The 25,929-nt window shown below is 43.3% G+C and overlaps 1 pseudogene; it reads left to right on the forward strand.

Moving 5' to 3' along the window:
* Positions 1-2,244: 2,244 nt before the first annotated feature.
* LOC139462112 (cell surface hyaluronidase CEMIP2-like) overlaps positions 2,245-25,929 on the forward strand; it is a 42,369-nt pseudogene continuing 18,684 nt past the window's right edge.

Below are 25,929 nucleotides of genomic sequence, written 5' to 3' on the forward strand. Positions count from 1 at the left end.
GAAGGTAGCGGATGTGAGAGAAGTGGAAGAGAGATGGAGTAGTGGACAAGTGAGGGTGGTCTATGAAGCAATGCTGAACGAAGGTAGCGGATGTGAGAGAAGTGGAAGAGAGATGGAGTAGTGGACAATTGAAGGTGGTCTATGAAGCAATGCTGAACGAAGGTAGCGGATGTGAGAGAAGTGGAAGAGAGATGGAGTAGTGGACAAGTGAAGGTGGTCTATGAAGCAATGCTGAACGAAGGTAGCGGATGTGAGAGAAGTGGAAGAGAGATGGAGTAGAGGACAAGTGAGGGTGGTCTATGAAGCAATGCTGAACGAAGGTAGCGGATGTGAGAGAAGTGGAAGAGAGATAGAGTAGTGGACAAGTGAAGGTGGTCTATGAAGCAATGCTGAACGAAGGTAGCGGATGTGAGAGAAGTGGAAGAGAGATGGAGTAGAGGACAAATGAGGGTGGTCTATGAAGCAAATGCAACAGTGCTGTACAGCTGGATGGAGCTGCTTCAGTTAGCTGTAAAGAGAGCGACGAGTGGAACATCTCCAAGTTTTGATGACATTCCAGCTTATTCAGAAGTGTGTCCGTGTGAGGTACTCTGTTAAACTTTTTACCAGTTATCTTGTGCCTACTATGTCGAGTAATGTATAATCCCACCAATCCCCAAATCCTCATAAGGGGACCCGCGAGACGACCCGAGTTACTGGGGAATAACACTTGCTTCTCAGTTACTACTTGTAGCCTGTAATCTACAAACTCTACTGTAGTGTGCCGAATGTCCGAATCTAATCATGGCTGGGGAGAAGAAATTTACTTAGCGATGTACATGGCTTCAGACGTGGATGATGACAGACAAAAGCCAGTGGAGCGCATTATGAAATGTATGTGCCGTCAACTGTGTTATGAGTTGTATGGAGGTGGTATAAAAGAACACACTCAAACTGTACGTGTTCAAATACACGTGAAAATGCATGATGTCATGGGATGTACATTGTCTATTCATCAACGTGAACTTATGTTTAACTGCCTTGAAATATTGTTCATAACAGCAATGCAATGCTGTTGTTACAGATAACGAAACTTTTTTAAGGCAGTCAAACACTGTATACATGTACCACTCAAAGATTTGTATAAAGAACTGTTCTTTTAATGCGCTTCTGTCCTCTTTCAAACAACTCGTTTTGGCACTTTCTGTCTAACACATATTTTATGGCTCTTCTACAGTAGTGTGTATACATGTCACAGCCAATGTCTATAATCGGGCAATATGTATATTGACTGAAAATATCAGTCAATGTGTATTTTGACTGATGGGTATTTTGAGTTGTGAAACTTGTCAACTCCAGTTAGAGAGAGTAAGATGGAATAACTTGTCTACCAATCCCGTTCATTTCTTGTTTAGAATTAAGTTTAAACTAAACATCATTAAAAATAAATAAAGCAGTTAACTCCAAAGGAATGATTGGGTGAGTATGGTTTTACGCCGCTTGTAGCAATATTCTAGCAATATCACGGCTTGGGAAACAGAAATGCGTATCCAGTGAACGGGTTCTTTAGTAACATCGGAAGACAAAGTATTTTTTATCTGGCATTTCAGATTATTATTTCAAAGATGGATACCAGGCAATTGAGCTGAAAATACACTATGTACGTATTGTTTATATCACAGCAACACTATTGTGAAGTGTACAATATGACTGATATTGTTATATGGTACCTGGCACACCGTGGCTTGAAATTCCGTGTTGGGAATCAATCCTTATAGGCTGATCCAGCCGAGGACGCTACCCTCAGGGCCAACGGCCCAACCTGTCCACAAACATGCAAGGTCACAGTCGGTCGGACTGTAGCAGGGGGAACATGTGGAAAGGAATAAGAAGGCTTCTTCAAACGGTCGAATGTTACCCTGTTACTCAATACTGCACGTGAATTTCAGATTTAGTAGGCGAGGTAATAATATCCCATCAAATCCATAATCACCCAAGTGGTGAGCTCACAACTGGTGCCAGTACCAGTGCATCGGTGTTGGCTGTATGTCTCGGAGGGTCCGGCCATTTCTAATTGTGTCGGCTGAATCAGAAACGGCATTTCATCCTTCTGTGAAAATACATCTCGCTCTAAATGTGCTGACCGTTCAACTGATGCTATTCTGTCATTTACGCTATAACTATTAAACGCATGTTTTCGGTTCCGTGAATATTGGAAAAAAGTATATACATAGAAACCGTGACTGATCAGTCCACATCTTCGTCATGGTGACAACGATGGGCGACGTTTGGTCATCTCGGACACTGGCTGCAGTGCTGACCCTGGTTTGTCTGGCGACAGTGGACGCTGGGTGTCCCCACGCAGACCTCGGTCTGAAGAGATGGAGCGATGCCAGCACGTGGGGAGGGACCAAGCCAGCGGGAGGCCAACAGGTGACTTTGGTCAATTTTATGCCTGGCAATCATTTTGTGTAATATGTCGTTTATTCTGATAACTAAATATGTATAATTTGTCGCGACTCTATTGTCCAGTAGAGGACTCAAACCGAATGTAGCTATCAAATTTTCGAACAGGATTTCCGTGATTTTAATGTCACATGATGCATTCGAGATGAACAAACGAAAACAGGATTAAAATAATTTGTCCACTGGTAGGTAATTGAAAAAGAAGTCGATACATCTGATACCAGATAAAAGCATGTCTTTGAACATCATTCATTTCACTCTTGATATAACCATGGCCTAGATTATCAAAAATAGTCAATTATTTATCTTTCTATGCTATTTCAAAGTATAAAAAACAATTTATATTCACGGTTTAAATTTATTGAATCGCCGTCAAGACACAACATAGGATGTTAAATACGTTACATACCAAGGCAACAACAGGTGAAATTACTATTTAAAGCGTGTTTTGTGTGATGTTGGTCAATGCACACGACTGTACTGCGATGGGTCTTTTACCCAAATTTAGATAAGTAGGAATGAAAGTAATACAGCTGTCTTGATATTATTTGCATGTGCATGCCATAATCACAACCCTTGATGTAAAAAGTAAACGTAAAAAGAAAATATTTTTTGCATCAACCAAGTCAGCGAGAGCCTTTCCCCCCGATCCCGTTAGTTGCCTCTTCCGACAATCCTAGTCGTCTCTTATGACAAGCATGGGTTGCTGAAGACCAAATCTATCTCGGATCTCAACGGATGCTGTACAATCATAATTTTATTAGATGCAACTTATTGTAGCTAGATTGTTTATTGCCGAAGACATTGTAGAATATATACTTATCGAATACATGTTTTATTTGGGATAACAACGGTAGTCCGAGACCACGTACTTTGTGTACCCCGGGTGAGACTCAACCCCAATAATACTAGAATTTGTACTGTACTAAGAAAGTTTTATCCCAAATAAATAACATTTTATTTGGGAGAAAACTTTCTTAGTAAAGTACAAATTCTAGTATTATGGGAGGTTGAGTGAGCGATTTTATGCTTTACGTCACATCGGCAATATATCTGCCAAATCGTGAGGATTTTGGGGTTGTCGGACTTTCATGTCGTGGAAGCCTCGGTGGCTGAGTGGGTAAGATGGCTGACTTTGTGAGTTGGCGATGAGGTGTCTCACTCTGGCAGTGTGGGTTCGAATCCCGGATAGCACTCAACTGGAATCTGTACTCTACTGACAAAGTGTTATCCCATATAACATTTGTTACATTTGACCACTTTCTAAATGGCATTGTGCATTATTGTATTTAACTGTTATAGCATAGTATTAGTTCACGTTGCTCAGATTAAGGTTTGTCTTAACGAACTGTATCTGTGCACTGTATACAAACGTACTATGATTTGCAGGTTATCCTGACCTCTAGCATGCGCGTGCTACTGGACGAGTCCACTCCGTCCCTGGGGTCGATCACGGTGGAGTCTGGGGCCAGTTTAGTGTGGGACGACAAGGCAGATATAACACTCACCGTTAGCTACGTCCTGATTAGGGGGGAGTTACACGTTGGCAGCGACGACTGCAGATTCACCAAGAAAGCCAACATCGTCCTCACAGGTACCGTATATTACCCTACCATGTAAACTGTAGTAGCAGGGGAGGGGGAGGGGGAGGGAGGGAAAGAGTCACTCAACTTCATGGCCATTAAATATGAGATGATTACATCAACACTCGTCTCCCAGTGGTAACATGGACCTGGTAACACCGTCTACACAGAAGAGTGCATCTGAAAAAGAAGGCCGCACGTGTCCTTGAATTTGAAATATTGTAAAGGTTACCTTTGGCTTTTAAGTATTGGCATGACCAGTAATTTGCATATTCTATTTCATACTGAATCAAGTATCAACAGTTCAACAATCTTACCATAGGCCTCAGCAACTCAACACTGAACGTTACTGGTTTCGGCCGGAAGTTCATCGGTGTGGCGGCAGGTGGCGTTCTTGAGCTTCACGGCAGAGAGAAGACGTCATGGACGAAGCTGGCGACCTCCATCCCTGCTGCAGATCAAACGTGTGGAGTTGTCTACAATCACAAGGTTAGGATTGGAGAGCTGCTGACATGTAGTATACGAGTAAGATATACGATACACGCAACAGGCATCAGTTCCAGTTTGCTGGTTGGATTCCTTACCTGGTTCAATAATGGTGTGGGCTAGGCGATTCTAAACATCTTTAAAAATGACATAAACCCGACATACTTACTCCAGATCTTCGCCGCCTCCGTGGTTTTGTGGTAGAACGTCCGCCCGGACAGCGGAAGGTCCGGGGTTCGATCCCCGGCCGCGTCATACCAAAAGACGTTCAAAGATGGTACTTGTTGTTACCCTGTCTGGCGCTCGGTATTAAGTGGCTAAAACAAGGACTGGTCGGCTCGGAGTCAGTATACTGTGTCTGAGTGGGGTATTCATGTTAAACTGTGGCATGGTATCTCAGTGAGCTAGCACTATAAATCGGCATCAGTCCGGACTAGTACAAGCAGCCACACAAACACACACACGTGCATGCACGTCGCTATATAAGTGCAACAATCTTGGACGCGACGTTAAACCCAATTTCACCTCACTTACTCCAGATCTTCAGACGAAGACCTTATTCAGTTGTGAGCCAATAGTCATTACCCTCTGTGAATATCAGGTCTGATATTTTTCCCCACATAGAAAACGCCATATTACCGGGAGCGGGGGATGGGACTCCACGTGGTGGTGTGGAACCTGAACGGGAGTCTGTATGACTTCGGCGCCTTCTACACGGGGGAGAATTGGCACTCCACCGCCGATAAAAACCTTGTGAAGTTCCTGAAAAGTAAGTGGTGGCCTTGTTTTTACGGCGTGGAATACAGATGTAAGTTCAGTGTTGGTGACAGGAACATGATACACATCAACAGAACTTGACAACAGATGACGCATTGAAGGATCAGGTTTCAACCTCCCCTTTGTTGAAGGCTTTGTTTGTTTGTATGTTGCCCCACGCTGCACTCAGCAATATTCCAGAGACACGGCCTGCAAACATGACATGCATCAACCAAGTCAGCGAGCCTGACAACCCGATCCGTTTAGTCGCCTCTTACGGCAAGCATGCTGAAGACCAAGACCAAGCGTTCAACCAAGAACCAGAACTTTGAGGTACCGTATATAGCTGTGAATCAGGAGTGTCCGTATACTTTCCCGCCAGGAACTGCTGAAATAGTTTTAAATTCCGTTTAAGATCGAATTCAGTTCGACCCGTACTGGTTCATTTCAACAAAGCTATAGATGTCAAGAAATAAACGACAAATCTGACATAACATATTGCAGCAAATCGCGTCGAAGGCCAGTGTTTGATTCCCCGTTTAGGAGCCCATTTCTGGTGCCCCTGTCGGGATATTGCTGGACTATTGTTAAACGCGACGTAAAACCACACTTACTCGCTGTTTGAAACTGTAAGCTTCCTCCACTTGCAACATGCCAAAAGTAGTATATCATATTACTCCCCGTGAAGATCCGGGGTAGAATAAGGCGACTATGCTTGACGTAAGAGGCGACTAACGGGATCGGGTGGTCAGGCTCGCCGACTTGGTTGATGCATGTCATCGTATCCCAATTGCGTGGAACGATGCTCACGATGTCAATCACTGGATTGTCTGGTCCAGACTCGATTATTTACAGACCGACGTCGTATAGCGGAAATTTTGCTGAATGCGGTGTTGAACAACAAACAAACATGAAAAAAACTGATGCATACCCGATCCCATTCTTTTAGAATGATGTCGTAAATTATTTTATTCTATTTTGTCATAAAATAAAATTGATAATTTAGGATGAAACTGATACCTAAAGTAAATATAAAACAAAGCCAAAGAATTACCAGTCTCAATCATCTGCCGAAACAGATTGCATTTGGGTGTAAAAGGCAAAATAGTGGTGAAAATGATATGAATGGATGACTGACAGTCAGTGATGACACAGGTGTTGGTAAACACTTAAAACATCTTTTCGATTGATATAAACCTTATCGGAAGATATTTCAGATATACATATCAATTTCCATTAGGTATTTGGACTAACTGCAAAAAGCAATCAAGTTGTTAATGAACAGATTTGGTAGTCTGATACATGACAAACTTTTTTTCAGTTATTCCTAAGAATAAAGTGGTCGCCCTGGGTGTAATGCGGAGGTTGGGGATTAAATCAAAACGTCGCAGAAACTGGAAGTCCGTGTTCTCCGCCATTGAGACGTTGGGTGGATTGACAACGTCGCACATCAGGAAGGTCAAGGATTTAGAGTCGTATGCTTTTATAACTATTACAGGTAAGTATACTTACTGATGGTTGCGGACTTTAAGAGAAAAAACGAATTGTCCCACCCTAAAAAAACAAAAACAAACAAAACAAAACGAAACAAAACTGGACACAAATAATTTGGCATGAGGTGTTACTGGAAGGTTATTAGATGAACACGCTGGATGTCTTACAAAATGTATTGCGGATCTTGAAGCAGTTACCCATATTCTGTTTCCCACGGAAATCCCAGACACATCCACCTCATTAAGCAATCCGTCCCATGCAAACTAATCGGGGTTATCAGCAGCATTGTAATGCGATAGTTTAGAATAGTTGTATATCTCCGTTGTATATGTACTCGTTGTTGTCCTACTCAGGAAACCCGAAAGTCACCATGGAGCAGCACGTGGCTAGGGAGAAAGATGGCACCTACACACAAACTGATGACGTCCACGTTGTTCTTTGGGAGACGCATCTCAAATTTGCTGTTGAAAGTGCTGTCAGTACAAGAAACAGAAGGCGTCCCAATGGTGTCAACTTCCGGGTTACATCCACAGATATCTCCTATCCTAAAATTGATGTAATCAATGACGTATCATCATGGCAAACAGGTAAGCAGGGAGGCACCAACACATGTATAACCTCGGTCAGATATCTGGCTCTTAATTAGTCACGCCAACTCAAGTTCCCCACACCCGTAGCCACCCGTCACATCTCCCCACTGCGGTGGGCGGCCTGCAACTATGCAAGGAGTTGAACTCGCTACAGCCTGCCTGTTATGTTTACAAACAAGTGATGGATGTGTATATATTGACTGTTTATCTCCAGGCGATCCTGCTGTGTTCACCTATGTTCATACTGACTGTTTCTCTTCATGTGATCGTGTTGTGTTCACCTATGTTCATACTGACTGTTTCTCTTCAGGTGATCGTGTTGTGTTCACGTCTACGGACTTTCACTGGAAACAGGCGGAGGAGTTTGAAGTGTTTCCTTGTGACGACTGCGCCAGCAACCAGTTCAGGGTCAAAGGTCGGTTGAGTGATTCTGTATGATTCAGATTTCGAGACCTAAAATACACTACTCGAGTACAGAAACAGGTGTTTGTACATGTAAATATAGATTTAGTGTTTATCATTGTTTAGAAAAACTTTCATAAGTCAAACTTATGTAAAGACACTCACTTCTTCTTCAGTGCTATGTGCACATTTATTGTGATATATCCATATGTCTCGTAAAGAATATGCCTTGGATGTCCTTATTGTCCAAATTTTAGATGAGCAGAGGTACTTGTTACAGGAGAATTCAAGTTTCCGCACTACGGCAAGGTGTATGACGGAGTGGACATGAGAGGTGAGGTAGCACTGCTGTCACGTGACTTCGTCATCGAAGGTGAGATGGAGACCGGATGTTACGTCACGGAAACAAACAGGAAAAAAGAAAAATGGCTGTGTTCTCTCTTCAACTTCGACCACTTTGGTGGACATCTTAAGGTAACACACTTCCTTTACCGGGTGTTGATTGGCCACCATGTACACATAGTATCTCTGCGATAACGTCAACGTATCTGTGGACATCTTAAGGTAACACACTTCATTTACAAGGGTGTTTAGTGGCCACCATGTACACATAGTATATCTGTGATAACGTCAACGTATATGGTTGACATATTAAGGAAACGGACCGCCTCCGTGGTCTAGTGGTAGAGCATCCGCCCGGAGAGCGGAAAGTTCGTTTTTTCGATCGCCGACCGCATCATACTAAAAGACGTTAAAAGATGGTACTTGTTGTTACCCTGTCTGGGGCCTGGCATTATGAGGCTAAAACAAGGACTGGTCGGCTCGGAGTCGGTATACTGTGCCTGAGAGGGGTATTCATGTTAAACTGCGGCATGGTATCTCAGTGGATTAGCACTATAAATCAGCATCAGCCCGGAGCAGTACAAGTGTTTCGTGGCCACGATGTACACATTCTATATATGTGGTGATGTCAACGTATGACTTGTCTGACGTAACTATCAAAGTGTGTGCACTTAATTCGGTACTGAGGAACGTGTCTATATTTGGCAGCACCTAGTCCGGGATGTACTCAGCACCGTGTCGGTTGTGGAATAATACAAAAAGTATATCTCACTGATCTAAAGAAAATCATCGGTCAGGTAAAACAAAGAAAATGAAGTCCAGCTGTTGGGAAATATTGCCTGTCCTCGCCTTATGATCTACGCTTGCCCGCGTTTATTCTAAACTTAGTTCGACAAGCATTTCGACGATGCTAAATACCTACTTAATACTATTATTATTACATTATGCCATTGTTGGAACACAGAAAAAATAGAAGACATATTTACACACTGGTAGGTGCATTCGAAGAAGACCCAAGAGACAATTGATGGTATATATTTATGTACAGGTAACCAAGGGTTTCGCCTCAGCTCACATCCAAGGCATTGAGTTCTACCACATGGGACAGCAGGAGTTCACAGGTAACATTTATCATAGAGATCAGTCTTGTGAACAATGATACTTTCTCCCCGTGCTATGTTGACATTCACTGTCAAGGCGTTCCATTTTACTTGTGTAGAAACAGTTATCCTTTCATGTCAATGTTTGTTTTCCATCCATACCTGTCTATTTGTATAATGTGGTCCTTACTCTTCTCACGTGATCAGAAGTCCCATTATCTTCACCAGATACGTTGTGTTTCATACAATGGCATAATTCAAGGTCGGTAATACCCAATGTAACCTCCAAAGTAAATGATTTCGCTGTAATTTGAACAAGACAAAGTAATTAACTAGCGTATACATTCAATAATTCCTCAAATAACATAACCATTAGATGTAAGCATCACTACATTATTTGTTTGATCAAAGAACATGGCGTAATCTGCCATTACATCATCAGTACTATCAACTTGTGACATGACTCCACCTCAAGACATGTCTATTCCTCTTTTCTACTGGATTCCAATGCTTCATAAAAATCCGTACAAAGAGAGATATATTGCTGGGCAAATGTACCACCAAATCCCTACCTTAAAGATTAACCACAAGCCTTGATATAATCAAGAAAGGACTTTCTGTATATTCAGACAGTATTTGAGACAAGTGGAATTAATACTATGTGGATTCTCACAACCCAAGAAGATTTTCTTGCGTTTGTACAATCTTAGAAAAGAATCAGGTTCAATTCTGTCAAATCAATTGTTTTTTTAATTTTGTACACCACTATCCCACCACAACATTTAAAACACCCTTCCTTGATCCAGGGGGATTTTGTTACAAAACGTGATGATCCTAGATCTAGTTACATATCTATCTTCAGAAAAAAAGCAAATGCAATCGGAAGTGGACTTCCTAATTGATAACACCTATGTACAATCTGGGGGTAAGAAATTGAGGCAAGAATAAGTCGTCCCCATTGGCACCAATTGGCACCACCTTCTTGCTGATCTGTTTCTTTATGCGTTTGAATCGCAATTTATGTTTGGATTGCCAAGTAAGAAGTAGGTAATTTGGCCAAGAAGTTTAACTTAAGCTTTGGGTTGATGATCTGATATCGTTCAATAACCATCAAATAGCAAATTCCCCTCCACTCACTTACTTACCGACCTGTACTAGAAATAAAGGAGACCAATGAGACCGCCTGAAGACCCTTGAAGATCCGGGATAGAATAAGGTCTCGAGCAACCCATGCTTGCCGTAACAGGCGACTGTGCTTGTTGCAAGAGACGATTTACGCGATCGGATGGTCAGGCTCGTTGACTTGGTTGATGCATGTCATCCTATTGCCAGGCTTGATGCTCATGATGTCAATCACTGGATTGTGTGGTCCAGATTCGATTAATTAGAGACCGGCGTCATAAAGCTGGAATATTGTTGAGTTAAACAAAAAAGCAAACAAATCATATTTAGATTTATGCAGAAAGATTTCGAGTGACAAAACACTCTCCACAAGACTATGACAAGAGGGATGAATTAATCTTTCCAAATGTCCACTTTTCCCTTTACATTCAGCAATAATCCTGCAGCTCCAGCACTTGGTGTCTATATTTCACGCTTTCGACCAATATTTCAAAGGGCGTCATATAACTCTAGCTCATAAGTTGTTTGATCATGGTTAAAACTTTAAAGGCCTCAGTAAAACTTTAAAAAAGTGTTATGGTAGGCATGAGAACATTTCGAAAGTTGACCCATCAGTGACAAAAATGATGTCCGATGCAAATCCCTATTTGGACTTGTACTGTATGTTCCCGTGTATTTTCAGGTGAACAATTAACTTTTCCTTTCCAGGTGTTTGTGACGAGTGCCACCGGGTGGGGGCAGAATACGTCCACCTTTTCGCGAACACCTATTATCACCACTATTTGATCGTACAATCGACACTTATTAATGAAGGGGGTTTGACGCTTTTAATAACGTTATAATATCCTTGATGTTATCCGGACATCCTTTACGAACACTGAGATTATTGACTGTACTGGACATTTGTCAATTTCGTGGGGAAATATTGGATGATGAAAATATCTTGTGAATTGCAGGTTCCTACCCCATACACTTTCACATGTGCGACGACGTCAACGGCACCTGGGTCCGCAGCAACTCCATCCACCACAGCCTGGCCAGATGTGTCACCATCCACGAACTGACGGACTTGAGGTACACTTTTAAGTTTTCTGACGTAGTTTGATATGTCATCAATTTGTATCAAGAACTCTGAAGCACAGGATTCCTATACTGGTTGTTGGAATATTGCCTAATGTGTGGATGTTTCCCACGTATGGTTCAACTATTCTGTTGTCATCACACAGGTGAGCGACAACGCCTGTTACGACCATCCTTGGCCACGGCTACTTCCTGGAGGACAGTGTGGAGGCAATACAATATTCTGGACGGGAATATCGGAATCGGAACGAAACACGGCACACACATAATGACGGACATGAAAAACCGCTGGTGCAACAAAACCCTAGCCTGGAACTGCAAGTACGTCATGTGCTGTAAAGACGAATAAAATCACTCGCGTATTGGCAGGGGCACTCAGCTGTACCTTGTTAGATCTTAAAGAATATACACGTTATAAGGAATCATATTGGATAGAGCATCGAAACGTAACTATCAGTATCCCGGTATAAGAGTAAACGAAACAACCTACTCGTTATGAAGGTTGGAGAACTGATAGGTACCAGGTGATTCTCTATATATATATATATATATATATATATAGAGAGGAGAGAGAGAGAGAGAGAGAGAGAGAGAGAGAGAGAGAGAGAGAGAGATGAGAGAGAGAGAGAGAGAGAGAGAGAAGAGAGAGAGAGAGAGAGGAGAGAGAGAGAGAGAGAGAGAGAGAGAGAGAGAGAGAGAGAGAGAGAGAGAGAGAGAGAGAGAGAGAGAGAGAGAGAAGAGAGAGAGAGAGAGAGAGAGAGAGAGAGAGGAGAGAGAGAGAGAGAGGAGAGAGAGAGAGAGAGAGGAGAGAGAGGAGAGAGGATATGACAATCCTTATTTGTCCAAACACTGAACATACTTTGAGACATATTAAAAAGATGAAACTTGCAAAACTGATCATCAAGGTTGAAATTAAAGTGTCAAATTTTCTTAAAGTGAAACACAACACTTGTCTGAGAAAATGGCATCACAAGTCAGTATCTCGTGTTTCCGCCATGTGCCATTGATAACCGCGCGTGCAACATCGATACATGGAATGGATGAGACGATGATGAAGGGCCATAGGCACTAGAGCTCGCACTCTGAGCGTTATCATTCTGAAACTCGTGGTTGCGGCGACGTGACAAATGAGGTATGGCGTGTGGTCTCAACACAAACATCTGAATAAAGTTCCCAACGGCGTCGCCAGACTCTCACCCTCTGCCATCTGCCGTTGAGATACAGTAACGGCTCTCCTCTGAGAAGAGGACTCTTCTCCACTGCTGGTGGCGCCAATGCTGATGCTGTGTTGCCCACTGAAGACTGTCCCGGCGATGACGTGGTGTCAGGGTCCTCGGTGTGGCCTGTCACAGTGGAGGTGTCTGCTCGTCAATCGTCGACGCACGGTGTCCGCACTAATGTGTTGCTGGTGGGTCCCCATGGTCTGTCGAGCAGTTTCCGCAGCAGTAACAAAGCGATCTTAAAGATGCTGTCGCACAATCTGACGACCCTGACGTCCCTTGGTCTTCCACTACTTGGTCGTTCATCTTTAGTGTTTGTGGTCTGGTGCCGCTGTTAGTGCCTGTTTATGGTCCTTACGTGGGCTTGAAATGCATTGGCTACTTGCCGGGCGGTTTGTCTTGCTTTCAATCATCCAAGGGCTTGGTGTCGCTGTTTTCTTGTCAATCTTGGCATGTGGTAGCAATTCAATAACGAATGAATGTTATCCGATCAGGGATGATTCTTATAGGGCAAGAAATGGGGGAAAGGATGTGCATTTCAATTTGCACGGAACTCATGTGCATCGGGTTAACATGGCCGTTGCTGTAATGCGTTGGGAGATCGGTTTTATTGTCACCCGCTTTGTTTTCATATTTCGTTTTCCGGACAAGGTAATGTTAAAATTTTTAGAAACTTTGACAAAAAATACAGATATTTAACAACTTTTCATGCAATGTTACTTGGGGTTAGGTTTGTGGTTCAGTTTATATATGTCAATGTATATATATATAAATATAAATTAAAAAAAAGAAACTTGACAGATGTAAAACCACTTTTTGCCAAATATCTAAAATAATTACATAAAATTACCAAATAAGTCAAACAGAAAGATGTTGTGTCTAAATTCGCGAAAACACATGCAAAGCACATAAACGTAGCGTTTGGGGATCAATTTTACAGCTTCATCCAACCGCAAACGTGCAGGACAGGCATTCATCACGGAGGTAGGACGCCTCTCGTGCATGTGGCAGGTGTGCGTTACAGAGACTTACGTTCTTCCTCACGTCAACGTTCAAGGCGGACAGTTCCAGCAGGACAACGCTCGACCGCATATTGCACGTGTTTGTCAGGACTTCTTACAGCACAACAACATCCAGACATTACCTTGGCCAGCCCGGTCTCAAGATTTGTCCCCGATTGAGCATCTGTGGGACGAGTTGGATCGACGCGTTCGCAGAAGGCATCCACCGCCCCAAACACTTCCGACGCTTCTTGATGCACTTCAGCATGAATGGCAGCACATCCAACAGCGTGTTATTGACAACTTGATTGCATCTATGGGTCGTCGGTGTCAAGCGGTGATGGATGCACGTGGTGGGCACAACCGATACTGACATTTTCTGTACCCCTTTGACATTAACTGTATCGTGTACGTGTGTCGTGGGTACCACCGAAGTGGTAAACATCTGAGACTTGCATCACTTCGGGCTTTCCTCCCACATTAAGCTGACACGCAGAGATATAACTGGAACACTATGTATCAAAAGCGGCGTTAAAACCAACTCACTCACACTCTTCGGAGACAATCATCCAATTGTACTAGATACATGTATGTTTCCCTGTTCGTGTAGTGTTACTTGATGTTTCCTACGGACACAGGGGACGGGTGGCCAAAGGGTCTCCTTGGCTACAACTCTTTGTGTATCATTGCCTCCCTCAGTTGCCGGTATCCGCTTTTTATTCGAATCCCATATTTGTACATCGGTCCTTGGTATTCTTATGTCTTCACATGTACTTTTCGGACTGACCAACTGGTCAATTTTTTACCTTGGTACACGTCAATAACATGACATGACCCCAACTCACTCTCGTATTCGGGGCCGTGAGTTAACCTAGTGGGTAAAGCGTTCGCTCGTCATGCCGAAGACACGGGTTCGAATCCCCACATTAGAAATGGGTTCCACATATTTGACCAGTGTCCCCAGCCGTGATTTTGATGTGATATTGCTAAAAGAAGCGTAAATCCATACTCACTCACTCACTCATTCTTGTATTTCACTACACTGTGTAAAATGGAAAATGGTATTCTGCGTCTTCATATTACACTGATGAAATCTTTGCTTCCTTATCCATCTGTTTCAGTTCCCTGGCCACCTTCTGGATCACCCACTTCAACAACTACATCAGGAACAACGTGGCCGCCGGCTCTGACGTAAGATCGTTCACATGTCGAACAATATTAGACATGGATTAAAAGATTCAACAGAATATGCTTATTTTGGAAGATTTTCTAATACATAAATCCGAATACTGATCTTGGTCTGGTAAAGGTACAATTTTTGACAATCTGCTTTTGACTGTATTACATCTTGCAAGGCTGAATATCATCTGCGAAAGTAGAACTTCGTTAGCTTCATGAACGGTTTGCTTTTTTATGTCCAGAACGCTGGATTCTGGCTCAACTACGCCGACAGCCCCCTCGGACCATCAGCTGCCCGTCAAGCTGAGAAACTGGCCAACAACCAATCAGCTGTCACAAAGTTCAGCACCAGATACACCCCTATCCTGGAGTTCAATAACAACGTGGCTCACTCCAATCATGAGGTGGGTGATGGCAGACATTAATGTTATTACAGTCAAACACCGTTAAGTCAAAGGGACCTACGTAAACATTTTCATTTATCCGAGGTTCGACCGTTAGTTCGACACAATATAGTCCTTATCGTATCTATCTTTATCAGTTGAAGATAAACTTTCGTTTAATGAGGGTGTCCAAATTAATTTACAAATAGAACATGATATTTTCTCGTTCTAAACATAAATTACTCGTTGCTCTTGCGGACGTTCCACCAAGTAATTGCACATAAGAGGCTCTTTTGTCGAAACTTTCGCTTACAGGCCACCCCGGATTCAATATGTATGAGTGCGTGTTCTGGGGTTTCTTGTTGTTTGCAGTGTGGGCAGGTTCCTGTTGCGTGTTTTTTTAATTATTTTGAGGTGGTTGTTTAGGTTGGTATGTCCTGTTTGGAGTTTAGTGATTACCCTGTCGATTTTTTTTGGACGGATGTAGAATTTTTGGTTTGGTTAGTTTTTTTTTAGAACCTTTTTGATTTGGCTATTTGAGTTTAGATATAAAGTTATGCCATTTTTTGGTGATTTTTGTTTGTTTGTTGACACTTTTAATTTCTGATTTGGAGATGGGTACATTTAAGCTTATTTCTGGGATTTTAAGGGAGAGTAGCTGCTTTATCGGCATTTTTATTGCCGTATATCCCTACGTGGGCGGGGATCCAAATTAATGCTATTTGTTTGCCTGCCTTAGTTAAATCGTTTGAGCAATTTAGTATTTGATTTATTTGTTCTGGGCGGTTTTTGGTGGATTATTTTGGAGGGCTTGTAGTCCACTGAGCGAGTCGGTAAGTATTAGGATTTTTTGTTTTTTAAATTGTTGATTATGAAGGGCTGAGGCCATGCCCATTAGTTCGGCCGTGAATATTGATTGATTGTTTGGGAGTTGGTAGGATTGTGTGGCTTTAGTTGGTTGTGTGATGTGGACTCCGAAACTTGTGTGTTTGGAGATCGGATCTGAGGATCTGTCTGTGTAAATGTGACTCCAATTTGGCCAATTTTCATGTATGTATGCGAGTGTGGTGGTTTTTGCTATGTTTGGGTCGGTTTGTTTATTTAATGTGATTGCTAGTCTTATGTCTATTTTGAGTGTTTTACGTTTTGGGGTGAAGATATTTGATTTTTTTACAGTTTTGTTTAAGATTGTTTTATTAGATTACTTATGTGAGCGTCCCAGGAGAGATGTTCATCAAAAATTAGTCCTAAGAATTTGGTTTGTTTAAGGAATTGGATTGGATTGTTGTTTAGCTGGAGTTTTGGGGAGGCGGGTTTCATGTTTTTGTGTTTAAATACTATTCCTGTAGTTTTTTTCCGAGTTATGGGAGAAGCCCCATTTGTCAGCCCATTGCTGTAATTTGTTTAGAAATTTTTGAAGTAGGTTTTGCGCCATTTTAATGCTTTTTGTGCGGATCCAGAGGGCTCCATCATCCGCGAATTTAGATGTGTTTATTTTAGGGGATAGGCCCTCGAATAGATCATTTATCATTATATTATAGAGTGTGGGGCTGAGGATACTGCCCTGGGGAGTGCCATTTTCCAGGGGACATTGATACGATAGCGTTTGGTCTATACCCACTGTTATTTTACGATTGTTTAGGAAGTCCGGGATGTAGTTTATTATTTGACCTTTGAGTCATATTTTTGGTAGTTTTTGTATTAGCCCCTCCTCTCAAGCATCAGTGGATTTATATATCGAGAAAATGTCCCCTGTCATGTTTACAGGAGAATCCTCACCTTACATTAATCCAATCACACACCGAATAGCACTGCTCATTAGCACTGATTAGAGTACTTCCGCTAAAACAATACATGCACGCGGGCTCGTGTCGGCTCGTCTCGGCCTTTGACGCAGTCGCAAAAAACAATGACACCGTGTTGCGTGGGTGGCGTCTGTCTGGACTTGCAGGTGTGATCAGTGATGACCTAAGTGTGTAGAACTCTTGTCTTGACCCAAGTGACAATTCACAGGCTGTAATTAGCGTTTGAATGGCATTGTTTACATACTTATATAATCATATCATATTTTCACGACTGCTTCCGTGGTCCAGTGGTAGAGCGTCCACCCACAGACAGAAAGGTCCGGGTTTCGGTCCCCGGCCGCGTTATTCATGTTAAACTGCAACATGGTATCAAATGGGCCAGCACTATAAAATTGGCATAAGTCCGGAATTGTACAAGCAGACGCACGCACGCGCGTCAGTGTTGAAATGAATTTGTGTGCATTGTTTGCAATACGTATTTGGTAGCTGGGAATCCATGATAGCATGTAACTTCACTGTGTCTAAAACTAAGTGTTCCCTTATTCATTTCCATCAGTACGTGCATGTTTTATAAAAACAAATACTTTGTAAACGTTTCAAAACACTCCCTACACACTACCTGCAGAGTTATATTACCGGTTACATTTCCAGGTACTGTTCTCAATACGCGATATAATAGCATTTGTTGTTAAATAATGGCGTGCATAACTTTGCAGAGAGGTCTGATGTTCGAGAACAGAATCTCAAACGGTCACTGGGAAGGTAAAAAGTTCATCCCAGAGAATGCACGATTCGGGTCCATCAAGTACGACCCGAGGCGGCCAAGTAATTCTAAAGGAAAGCCAGTCACAACCACAATCAACAGGTATACTCTCTGGTGTTCTCCCACATTCGGGAGTCGCTTGTAAATCAGCAATCAAATTTTAACATGTTCCTATTCTCTGGCTAGTAACTCCTTTTTTTAAAAATGATAAAATCGAACTACAGATGTATTATCTTTTCCATTCAGACTTACCGTGTACAAGAACAGAGTAGAGAACGTCTGGTTGAGAGCTGCAAACACCATTCTGGTCAACTGCAGGTGAGACCACAATAGCCCGCGTATCGCCCTGGTCAACTGCAGGTGAGACCACAATAGCCCGCGTATCGCCCTGGTCAACTGCAGGTGAGACCACAATAGCCCGGGTATCACCCTGGTCAACTGCAGGTGAGACCACAATAGCCCGGGTATCGCCCTGGTCAACTGCAGGTGAGACCACAAAGCCCGGGTATCACCCTGGTCAACTGCAGGTGAGACCACAAAGCCCGGGTATCGCCCTGGTCAACTGCAGGTGAGACCACAAAGCCCGGGTATCACCCTGGTCAACTGCAGGTGAGACCACAATAGCCCGGGTATCGCCCTGGTCAACTGCAGGTGAGACCACAATAGCCCAGGTATCGCCCTGGTCAACTGCAGGTGAGACCACAAAGCCCGGGTATCACCCTGGTCAACTGCAGGTGAGACCACAAAGCCCGGGTATCGCCCTGGTCAACTGCAGGTGAGACCACAATAGCTCACGGGCACTCGGTAACAGACATCTCCCTTTCAAATTAAGAGCAACGATGAACATATAAACGTGTTACGGTTCGGCGCTGTTTTAGGATCCTGGATGGCAGCCTTGATAAACATAAATTGCTTCATGTCGCCGTGGAGAGTTGTTCGTTTACCAGGATCAAAAGGTCATAGGATCGAATCCTACAATTACCCCAATCATATTCCTTAGTTTGTCAGCACCACACGCGTGTTTGTAAGTTGTACACCAACGTTGAACGGCTGTTATTAAAACATACTGTTCAAAACGGCGCTTACACGTTCACAATTTCATCTCTAGGGGCTGTCGCCAATACTGGTTGCACAGTATTTTATGTGTACAAAGTACATTGCATCAAATAGTGATGTGGGGAATAATGAAGCCGCGATTGTCACCAGTCGCGCTTTCGCCCTGTGTTTTGTATTGTTTGGTTTAGATGCAACATTCTTCTTCTGCAGCATTGCCGATTCTCAGCGTGGCCTCAGTATGCCCATGTCAAGAGGAAATCGCTTCAACGAAGTGAAGAACTCGGTGTTTATTGGAATGTCTGACAACAAGGGAGTAGGGAAGACCTACCGTCAGCGGAATGTCCCGGGACGAGTGAAACCAGTTCACAAGTTTGACAGATCATTAAGTTCGAGGCCGTAAGGTTTTTGAAATACGTAATGCGTCATGCAACAGCGGTATATTAAAGATACTTTACCCCCTGTGTATGCAGGGTCAGACAGGGACGGCGTGGCATCTCCCCGAGGCAAGGGAGTTAACTGACTACAAGTCCAGTTTTTACCCTTGCCGAACTAGGCTGGTATTATGGAGTTACATTTTGGCTGGACTAACGAGTCTATGCATACGAACGAAATCGAAATCTGGTTCGTAAACTGTTTTGCAGATTTCGGTCCATGGCAGTATTTGCAAAGCATGTGCACCACCAACTCGTTGTCAACAGATATTTTCTAAATCTTATCACGTTTTTAATCAAGGTGCTCACGTGATTTGATGCACTTCGCGATGTAAGACTCGTTTTTTCACACTATAGATCTTGATTATCGATCATATCGCATTGTCTGGGCGCCGCCATTTTGTTTGAAGCAAATGCAAGTTATACGAGAGGTGGAAGGAGAGGCATGGAAGGGACATAACTCGTAATAGCCATAGGTGGCACTACGATCGAGCCCAGGAATCCCAGGCTTGTTCGGAAAGGGTGGAAACAGGGCTTTTAAAGTCCGTTAACTCTCTAGCCTCGGGAAGATGACGGCTCTGGTCCAGGGTCGATTGCTCACAGGCTGACGCCGTACAGCTGGCATATTGCAGATTGTGGCGTTAAACAAAGGTATAGGTATTAAAAGAAAACATATATAGGCCCTGCTAATGGACATTTGATCGTAAAATAGTTTTAAAATATCTTCAGAATTTAACCCTGGACGACGGCAGTGGTAGGATGGGAAAGATTGGCTGGGTAATTTCGGGTTAGAAGAGGCTCGGCAATGTTCAGGGCCACCTAGCTTCGGATAGCGTGGGACACCGTTGTTACTTAATCCACAGCTGTCGTCAAACCCTACTACAAACTGCCTAATGTTTGATAGTATGATGTAAGCATTGATACACTATACTCTCCCCAGAACTGATCCCCTGCAAGGCTTCGTCTTCTACAGAGGCCCAAGCTACGTCACCGACTGCTACTTCAACGACTTCTACAACTGGCACTGGAACTCCACGTGGGACAGCGTCTTCAAAGTCCCTGGGTATCGAACTGGTGGCGCTCTTGGCTTCAGGAGAACCAACATGCCCGTCTTCAATCCGAGAAGCACTGTGTCCGGTCTTAAGTTTGGATTCTGTGACAAGGTAGGTCATTTTTTCGTTCCAAGAAGAACCCTTTTTGGCCTGAAATTTGGAAAAAATTGGAAATTTGGAAAAAGGTAGTTTTCCTCGCATATTTGATGGAAATAAGGAAATATCTATGATTTTATAGTTTGTTCTCAGTAAAGGACAGGAGGCATAGTTCTAGGGAAGTGACAAATTTCAAAGTTACATTTCATACCAGTATTGTAAAGTTTTCGGTACCAGTCCTGATTAATTGGTTGATAAACTAGCCTTTTTCCTTTCTTACATTTGCAAGTAAAGGGCATTTCTGACATCCAATCCACACATACATGCCCGTTTCTTCAAGATAAGTCTTATATCAGCACCTTTGTGTGGCTCAAGGTGATTTTCTTTCTAAGTGTTTGTACTGTCCTTATCTGGTTCTCCGGAGAATGAGTGACTGTGGTCTTACCCTACTTCTAGCACTATTCCAGAATTATTCCAGCACTTGTCCAGCAATATCACAGCAGGGGATACCAGAAACGGGCTTCACATATTGTACCCAGTGGGAAATCGAACCCGGTACTCGCCACTTGAAATATAATCACACCATATCGCGATGATACCGCTGATAGGGAATATTACCTTCAGTTATGGCAAAAATTGCAAAGTGAGCTTTAATTTCAAGAAATGTTCATGTTCTTAGCGATAAACATCACTGAGTTTTAATCACGTGGCTACAATCCTACCGAGGATTGGCAGTCAGGTGACGGCGGGCGACTATATTTAGATCGTGTACAGCGTACGTACATTATCAGTACGAACCGAAAGAAAAACATTTGCAGATGAATTATTTAAAGTCCTATTGCCCATGGTCACTGCTAAATATACTACTCAAAATTTGATAAGGATCGTAGATATTTTTCTTAATAAAAAAACAAAATAACTGCATAACTGGCAATATTGTGTTCAAGTGAAATCAAAAACGTCTCCAACACACTTGCACGTGCATTTCATGCCATGGGAAATGCGTTTCACATCACAGTTCATGCTTTTGCTACCATTGCACGATTTCCAATCAGGCAACGGTGTCTGATTCATTCTGAAACTTTAAACTCAATTGAGTGTTTACACTACGTTTATCTACGCAATGCCCCCTCAACGTGTAAGGCGTCGCCTGACGACAGAACAACTGGGCAGATGTATTGGAATGCTTGATGCTGGCTATTCACAACGTGACGTTGCCAATGCACTAAACGTCAGCCAGAGCGTTGTAAGCAGGGCCTGGTCCCGACAGCAAAATTTTGGTACAGCAGCACACCGACATGGGGGTGGTCGTCAGAGGTCGACAACCCAACGCCAAGATCATTTTGTGGCTCTTCAGGCACGACGTCATCCCTTCTGGACAGCAACCAGCCTACGTAACGACCTCCTGAACGCCTCGGGGGTGAATGTGTCCACTCAGACGATACGGAATCGTCTTTACAATGCAGGTCTCTACTCGAGAAGGGCATGTGTCCGAATCCCCCTGACTGTTCGACACCGACGGGAACGATTGGAATGGGCTGAAGATCATGTCACTTGGACACGGAACGATTGGGTTCCAGTTCTGTTCACCGATGAGTCAAGGTATTGTTTGGACTTACAGACAGGAGGCAGCGGGTGTGGCGACGGCAACGTGAACGTTTCCATGATGCCAACATCAGTGAACATGACCGTTATGGTGGTGGTTCCATCATGGTCTGGGGTGGAATCAACAGAGATGGAAGGACAGATCTTCATGTCCTGGAGAGAGGAACAATGACGGGGGTGAGGTACCGGGATGAGATCCTCGATGTGTACGTCAGACCCTACACTGGTGCTGTAGGCCCTGAGTTCATCCTAATGGATGAGAACGCCCGTCCTCATCGCGCCAGGGTGGTTGAGCAGTACCTTGAGCAGGAGACAATTGTCCGCATGGATTGGCCAGCGCGCTCGCCGGACTTGAACCCGATTGAGCATGTCTGGAACATGCTGCAGGTTGCCCTTTCACGCCGTAGAGCACAACCCACGACTTTGGCAGAGCTCGGACATGCCCTCGTGGAAGAGTGGAACAACCTTCCCATTGGGAACATCCGGGTGCTTATTGACAGCATATCTCGACGTTGTCAGGCCGTCATTGATGCATTGGGAGGTCATACTCGATATTGACACTTCATCGACTAAGTGTAATGATGGACTATCCCTCATAACTGTGTAATTCTTTCTCTTGTTTGCTGTTAACATTTTTTAATGAAATGCCTTTTGGTGTTTTCAAACATTCCATATTGATACAAGTTCATGTCGTTCATGAATTTTCATTCATAACATGATTAAACACGTTTCTGAGTCAGAATCATGTCTTTTGTTATGTTTGTGGTAACTTACACACATATCACCTAGTGATCCTTATCAAATTTTGAGTAGTATATAACCGCTCGCAGTAACCTGACTGTCCATTCTTCCCCGGGTTGTAGCCACGCGATAAAAACTCAATTATGATGTTTATCGCCACGAAAGTAGGAATGACTGTATTTTTTAGGTTCATAAGGGAATTGAAAACCCCAGTCTATCCTTGTACTTTAATTCGAAAACGAAAACATATGTTGTCGCCAATAGTTTAATAAAAAAACAATTATATAATTCAAAGCAGACAAAACATGCGCAGGCGCAGGAATACACTTTGTAGCGTGATATGCATCGGGTGATTGGCTACTGATATGTGCATAAATTAAACAATCAACGGAGAATAGGATCAAAACAAAGTTCGAGAAGAACTGCAAAAGTCAGACTTAACGAACCGGAACAATATGTACAGGAGAATGCGCCTGTTTCAAATGACATGGTCAGTGACCGACAGGGGCACTGCTATTTACATAAATCCACATCATCTCTTCCATATTCTTTATCGACGGAATCGCTTGTTTTCACGTTATACGTATTTAAATATACAAGCAGCCGATTTCTTTAATTAATCATCGCGATATTTCGTGATTCTATTTGAAGTGGCGGGGACTATAGACTGACGTCAACCGCTGGATTGTCTGGTCCAGATTCGATTTACAGTCCGCCTCCACATAGCTAGAATGTTGCTGAGTGCGGCGTTAAACAACAGTCGACATCATCATGTGGCAAAGCTAAATGAGTGTAGCACATGCTTGTGTCGCCGACGTCATGTTGCACAGGTTAATGTACGTAGCGCACGGCATGTTGCACAGCTAAATGTGTAGCAAGTGGCATGTTGCACAGCTAAATGTGTAGCACGTGGCATATTGCACAGCTAAATGTGTAGCACGTGGCATGTTGCACAGCTAAATGTGTAACACGTGGCATGTTGCACAGCTAAATGTCTAGCACGTGGTATGTTGCACAGCTAAATGTGTGTAGCACGCGGCATGTTGCACAGCTAAATGTCTAGCACGCGGCATGTTGCACAGCTAAATGTGTGTCGCCGACGTCATGTTGCACAGGTTAATGTACGTAGCACACGGCATGTTGCACAGCTAAATGTGTAGCACGTGGCATGTTGCACAGATAAATGTGTAGCACGTGGCATGTTGCACAGCTAAATGTGTAGCACGTGGCATGTTGCACAGCTAAATGTGTGTAGCACGCGGCATGTTGCACAGCTAAATGTCTAGGACGCGGCATGTTGCACAGCTAAATGTGTGTAGCACGCGGCATGTTGCACAGCTAAATGTCTAGCACGCGGCATGTTGCACAGCTAAATGTGTGTCGCCGACGTCATGTTGCACAGCTAAATGTGTGTAGCACGCGGCATGTTGCACAGCTAAATGTGTATAGCACACGGCACGTTGGATAGGTGGTTTATTTGTTCGTTTGTGCTTTAACGCCGTACTCAGCAATATTCCTGCTATAAGACAGCGGTCTGTAAATAATAGTTTGCACCAGACAATCCTGTGACTGACATGAGCATCGATCTACGCAAATGGGATACGATGCAGTTGCATCGGTTAATGTGTGTAGCACACGGCATTTTGCATCGGTTAATGTGTGTAGCACACGTCATGTTGCATCGGTTAATGTGTGTAGCACACGGCATGTTGCATCGGTTAATGTGTGTAGCACACGTCATGTTGCATCGGTTAATGTGTGTAGCACACGTCATGTTGCATCGGTTAATGTGTGTAGCACGCGGCATGTTGCACAGCTAAATGTGTATAGCACACGGCACGTTGGATAGGTGGTTTATTTGTTCGTTTGTGCTTTAACGCCGTACTCAGCAATATTCCTGCTATAAGACAGCGGTCTGTAAATAATAGTTTGCACCAGACAATCCTGTGACTGACATGAGCATCGATCTACGCAAATGGGATACGATGCAGTTGCATCGGTTAATGTGTGTAGCACACGGCATTTTGCATCGGTTAATGTGTGTAGCACACGTCATGTTGCATCGGTTAATGTGTGTAGCACACGGCATGTTGCATCGGTTAATGTGTGTAGCACACGTCATGTTGCATCGGTTAATGTGTGTAGCACACGTCATGTTGCATCGGTTAATGTGTGTAGCACACGGCATGTTGCATCGGTTAATGTGTGTAGTACATTCTTATGTCCCTGAAATAAGCGTGTATACTATATATCATCTACCACCCTGCTTTATTTCGCATATCAGCATTCTCTTCCAACAGACTGAAGGCAACAGAGTGTTCGACGGCAACAAGACCACACCAGGATTTGAAAGAGACGGTGAGGGGAAACAACTAACATCGTTTCACGACGTTGACGGTAGCGTGACGGGCATGATCAACTCGCAGGTCGTCAAGAACAACCCGTTCTTTACCACACCCAAGTGTTCTGTGAGGGACAACTGGGGCATGGCCGTATGTCCTTACAAATACGTGAAGGTGAGCAGTCGTTGTCAATAAATTTCAAGAAATTTGCATGAAATACTATCGCCGTCCTCGGTATACAGGACCGGGGGTTTCCACGCCACGCCAGCATCTGAATATAGTAACTTCCCTGACAATTGATCACTGTCCAAACACACTGCAATGCGCGTCTTCGGAATCTTAACAGAAACAATGTAACGCAGTTACAATCATTGTTTAACAATAAACTACACTGTAGAGATTATATGTTAGAATTTTAAAAGACGCTCGCTATATTTACAAACATAACTTTAGATATGTATCTCAAAGATTATCCATGAAAACCACATATGGATTCTACTTTTATTGTTTTGAGAGATCAATTTTTGACTCTGTGTCGGGTAGAGTTCATCGTTGCTCATGCTGTCAACCACGGGTTTGCCTGATAAAGATGCTAAAATTAATTTATTCCTTCGTCTACTTATGATTATTGCGTCCAAAGGGGCCACTAATCGTAGTTCGTTATATCCGTCGTTCGTTATATCCGTCGTTCGTTATATCCGTCGTTCGTTAAAGGCATTTCGACTGACATCTTGATCAAGTCATGTGACCACACCATGTTACTTGATAAATAACGAAAGCGTGCACTGTACATGTACTATGTTTATTCATCATATACAACATAAGTAAAAACAGGTTTCATTGACATGCATATAC

Source organism: Haliotis cracherodii, unplaced genomic scaffold (assembly GCF_022045235.1).
Source record: "Haliotis cracherodii isolate W230 unplaced genomic scaffold, xgHalCrac1.p SCAF_15, whole genome shotgun sequence".
Lineage (NCBI taxonomy): Eukaryota > Metazoa > Mollusca > Gastropoda > Lepetellida > Haliotidae > Haliotis > Haliotis cracherodii.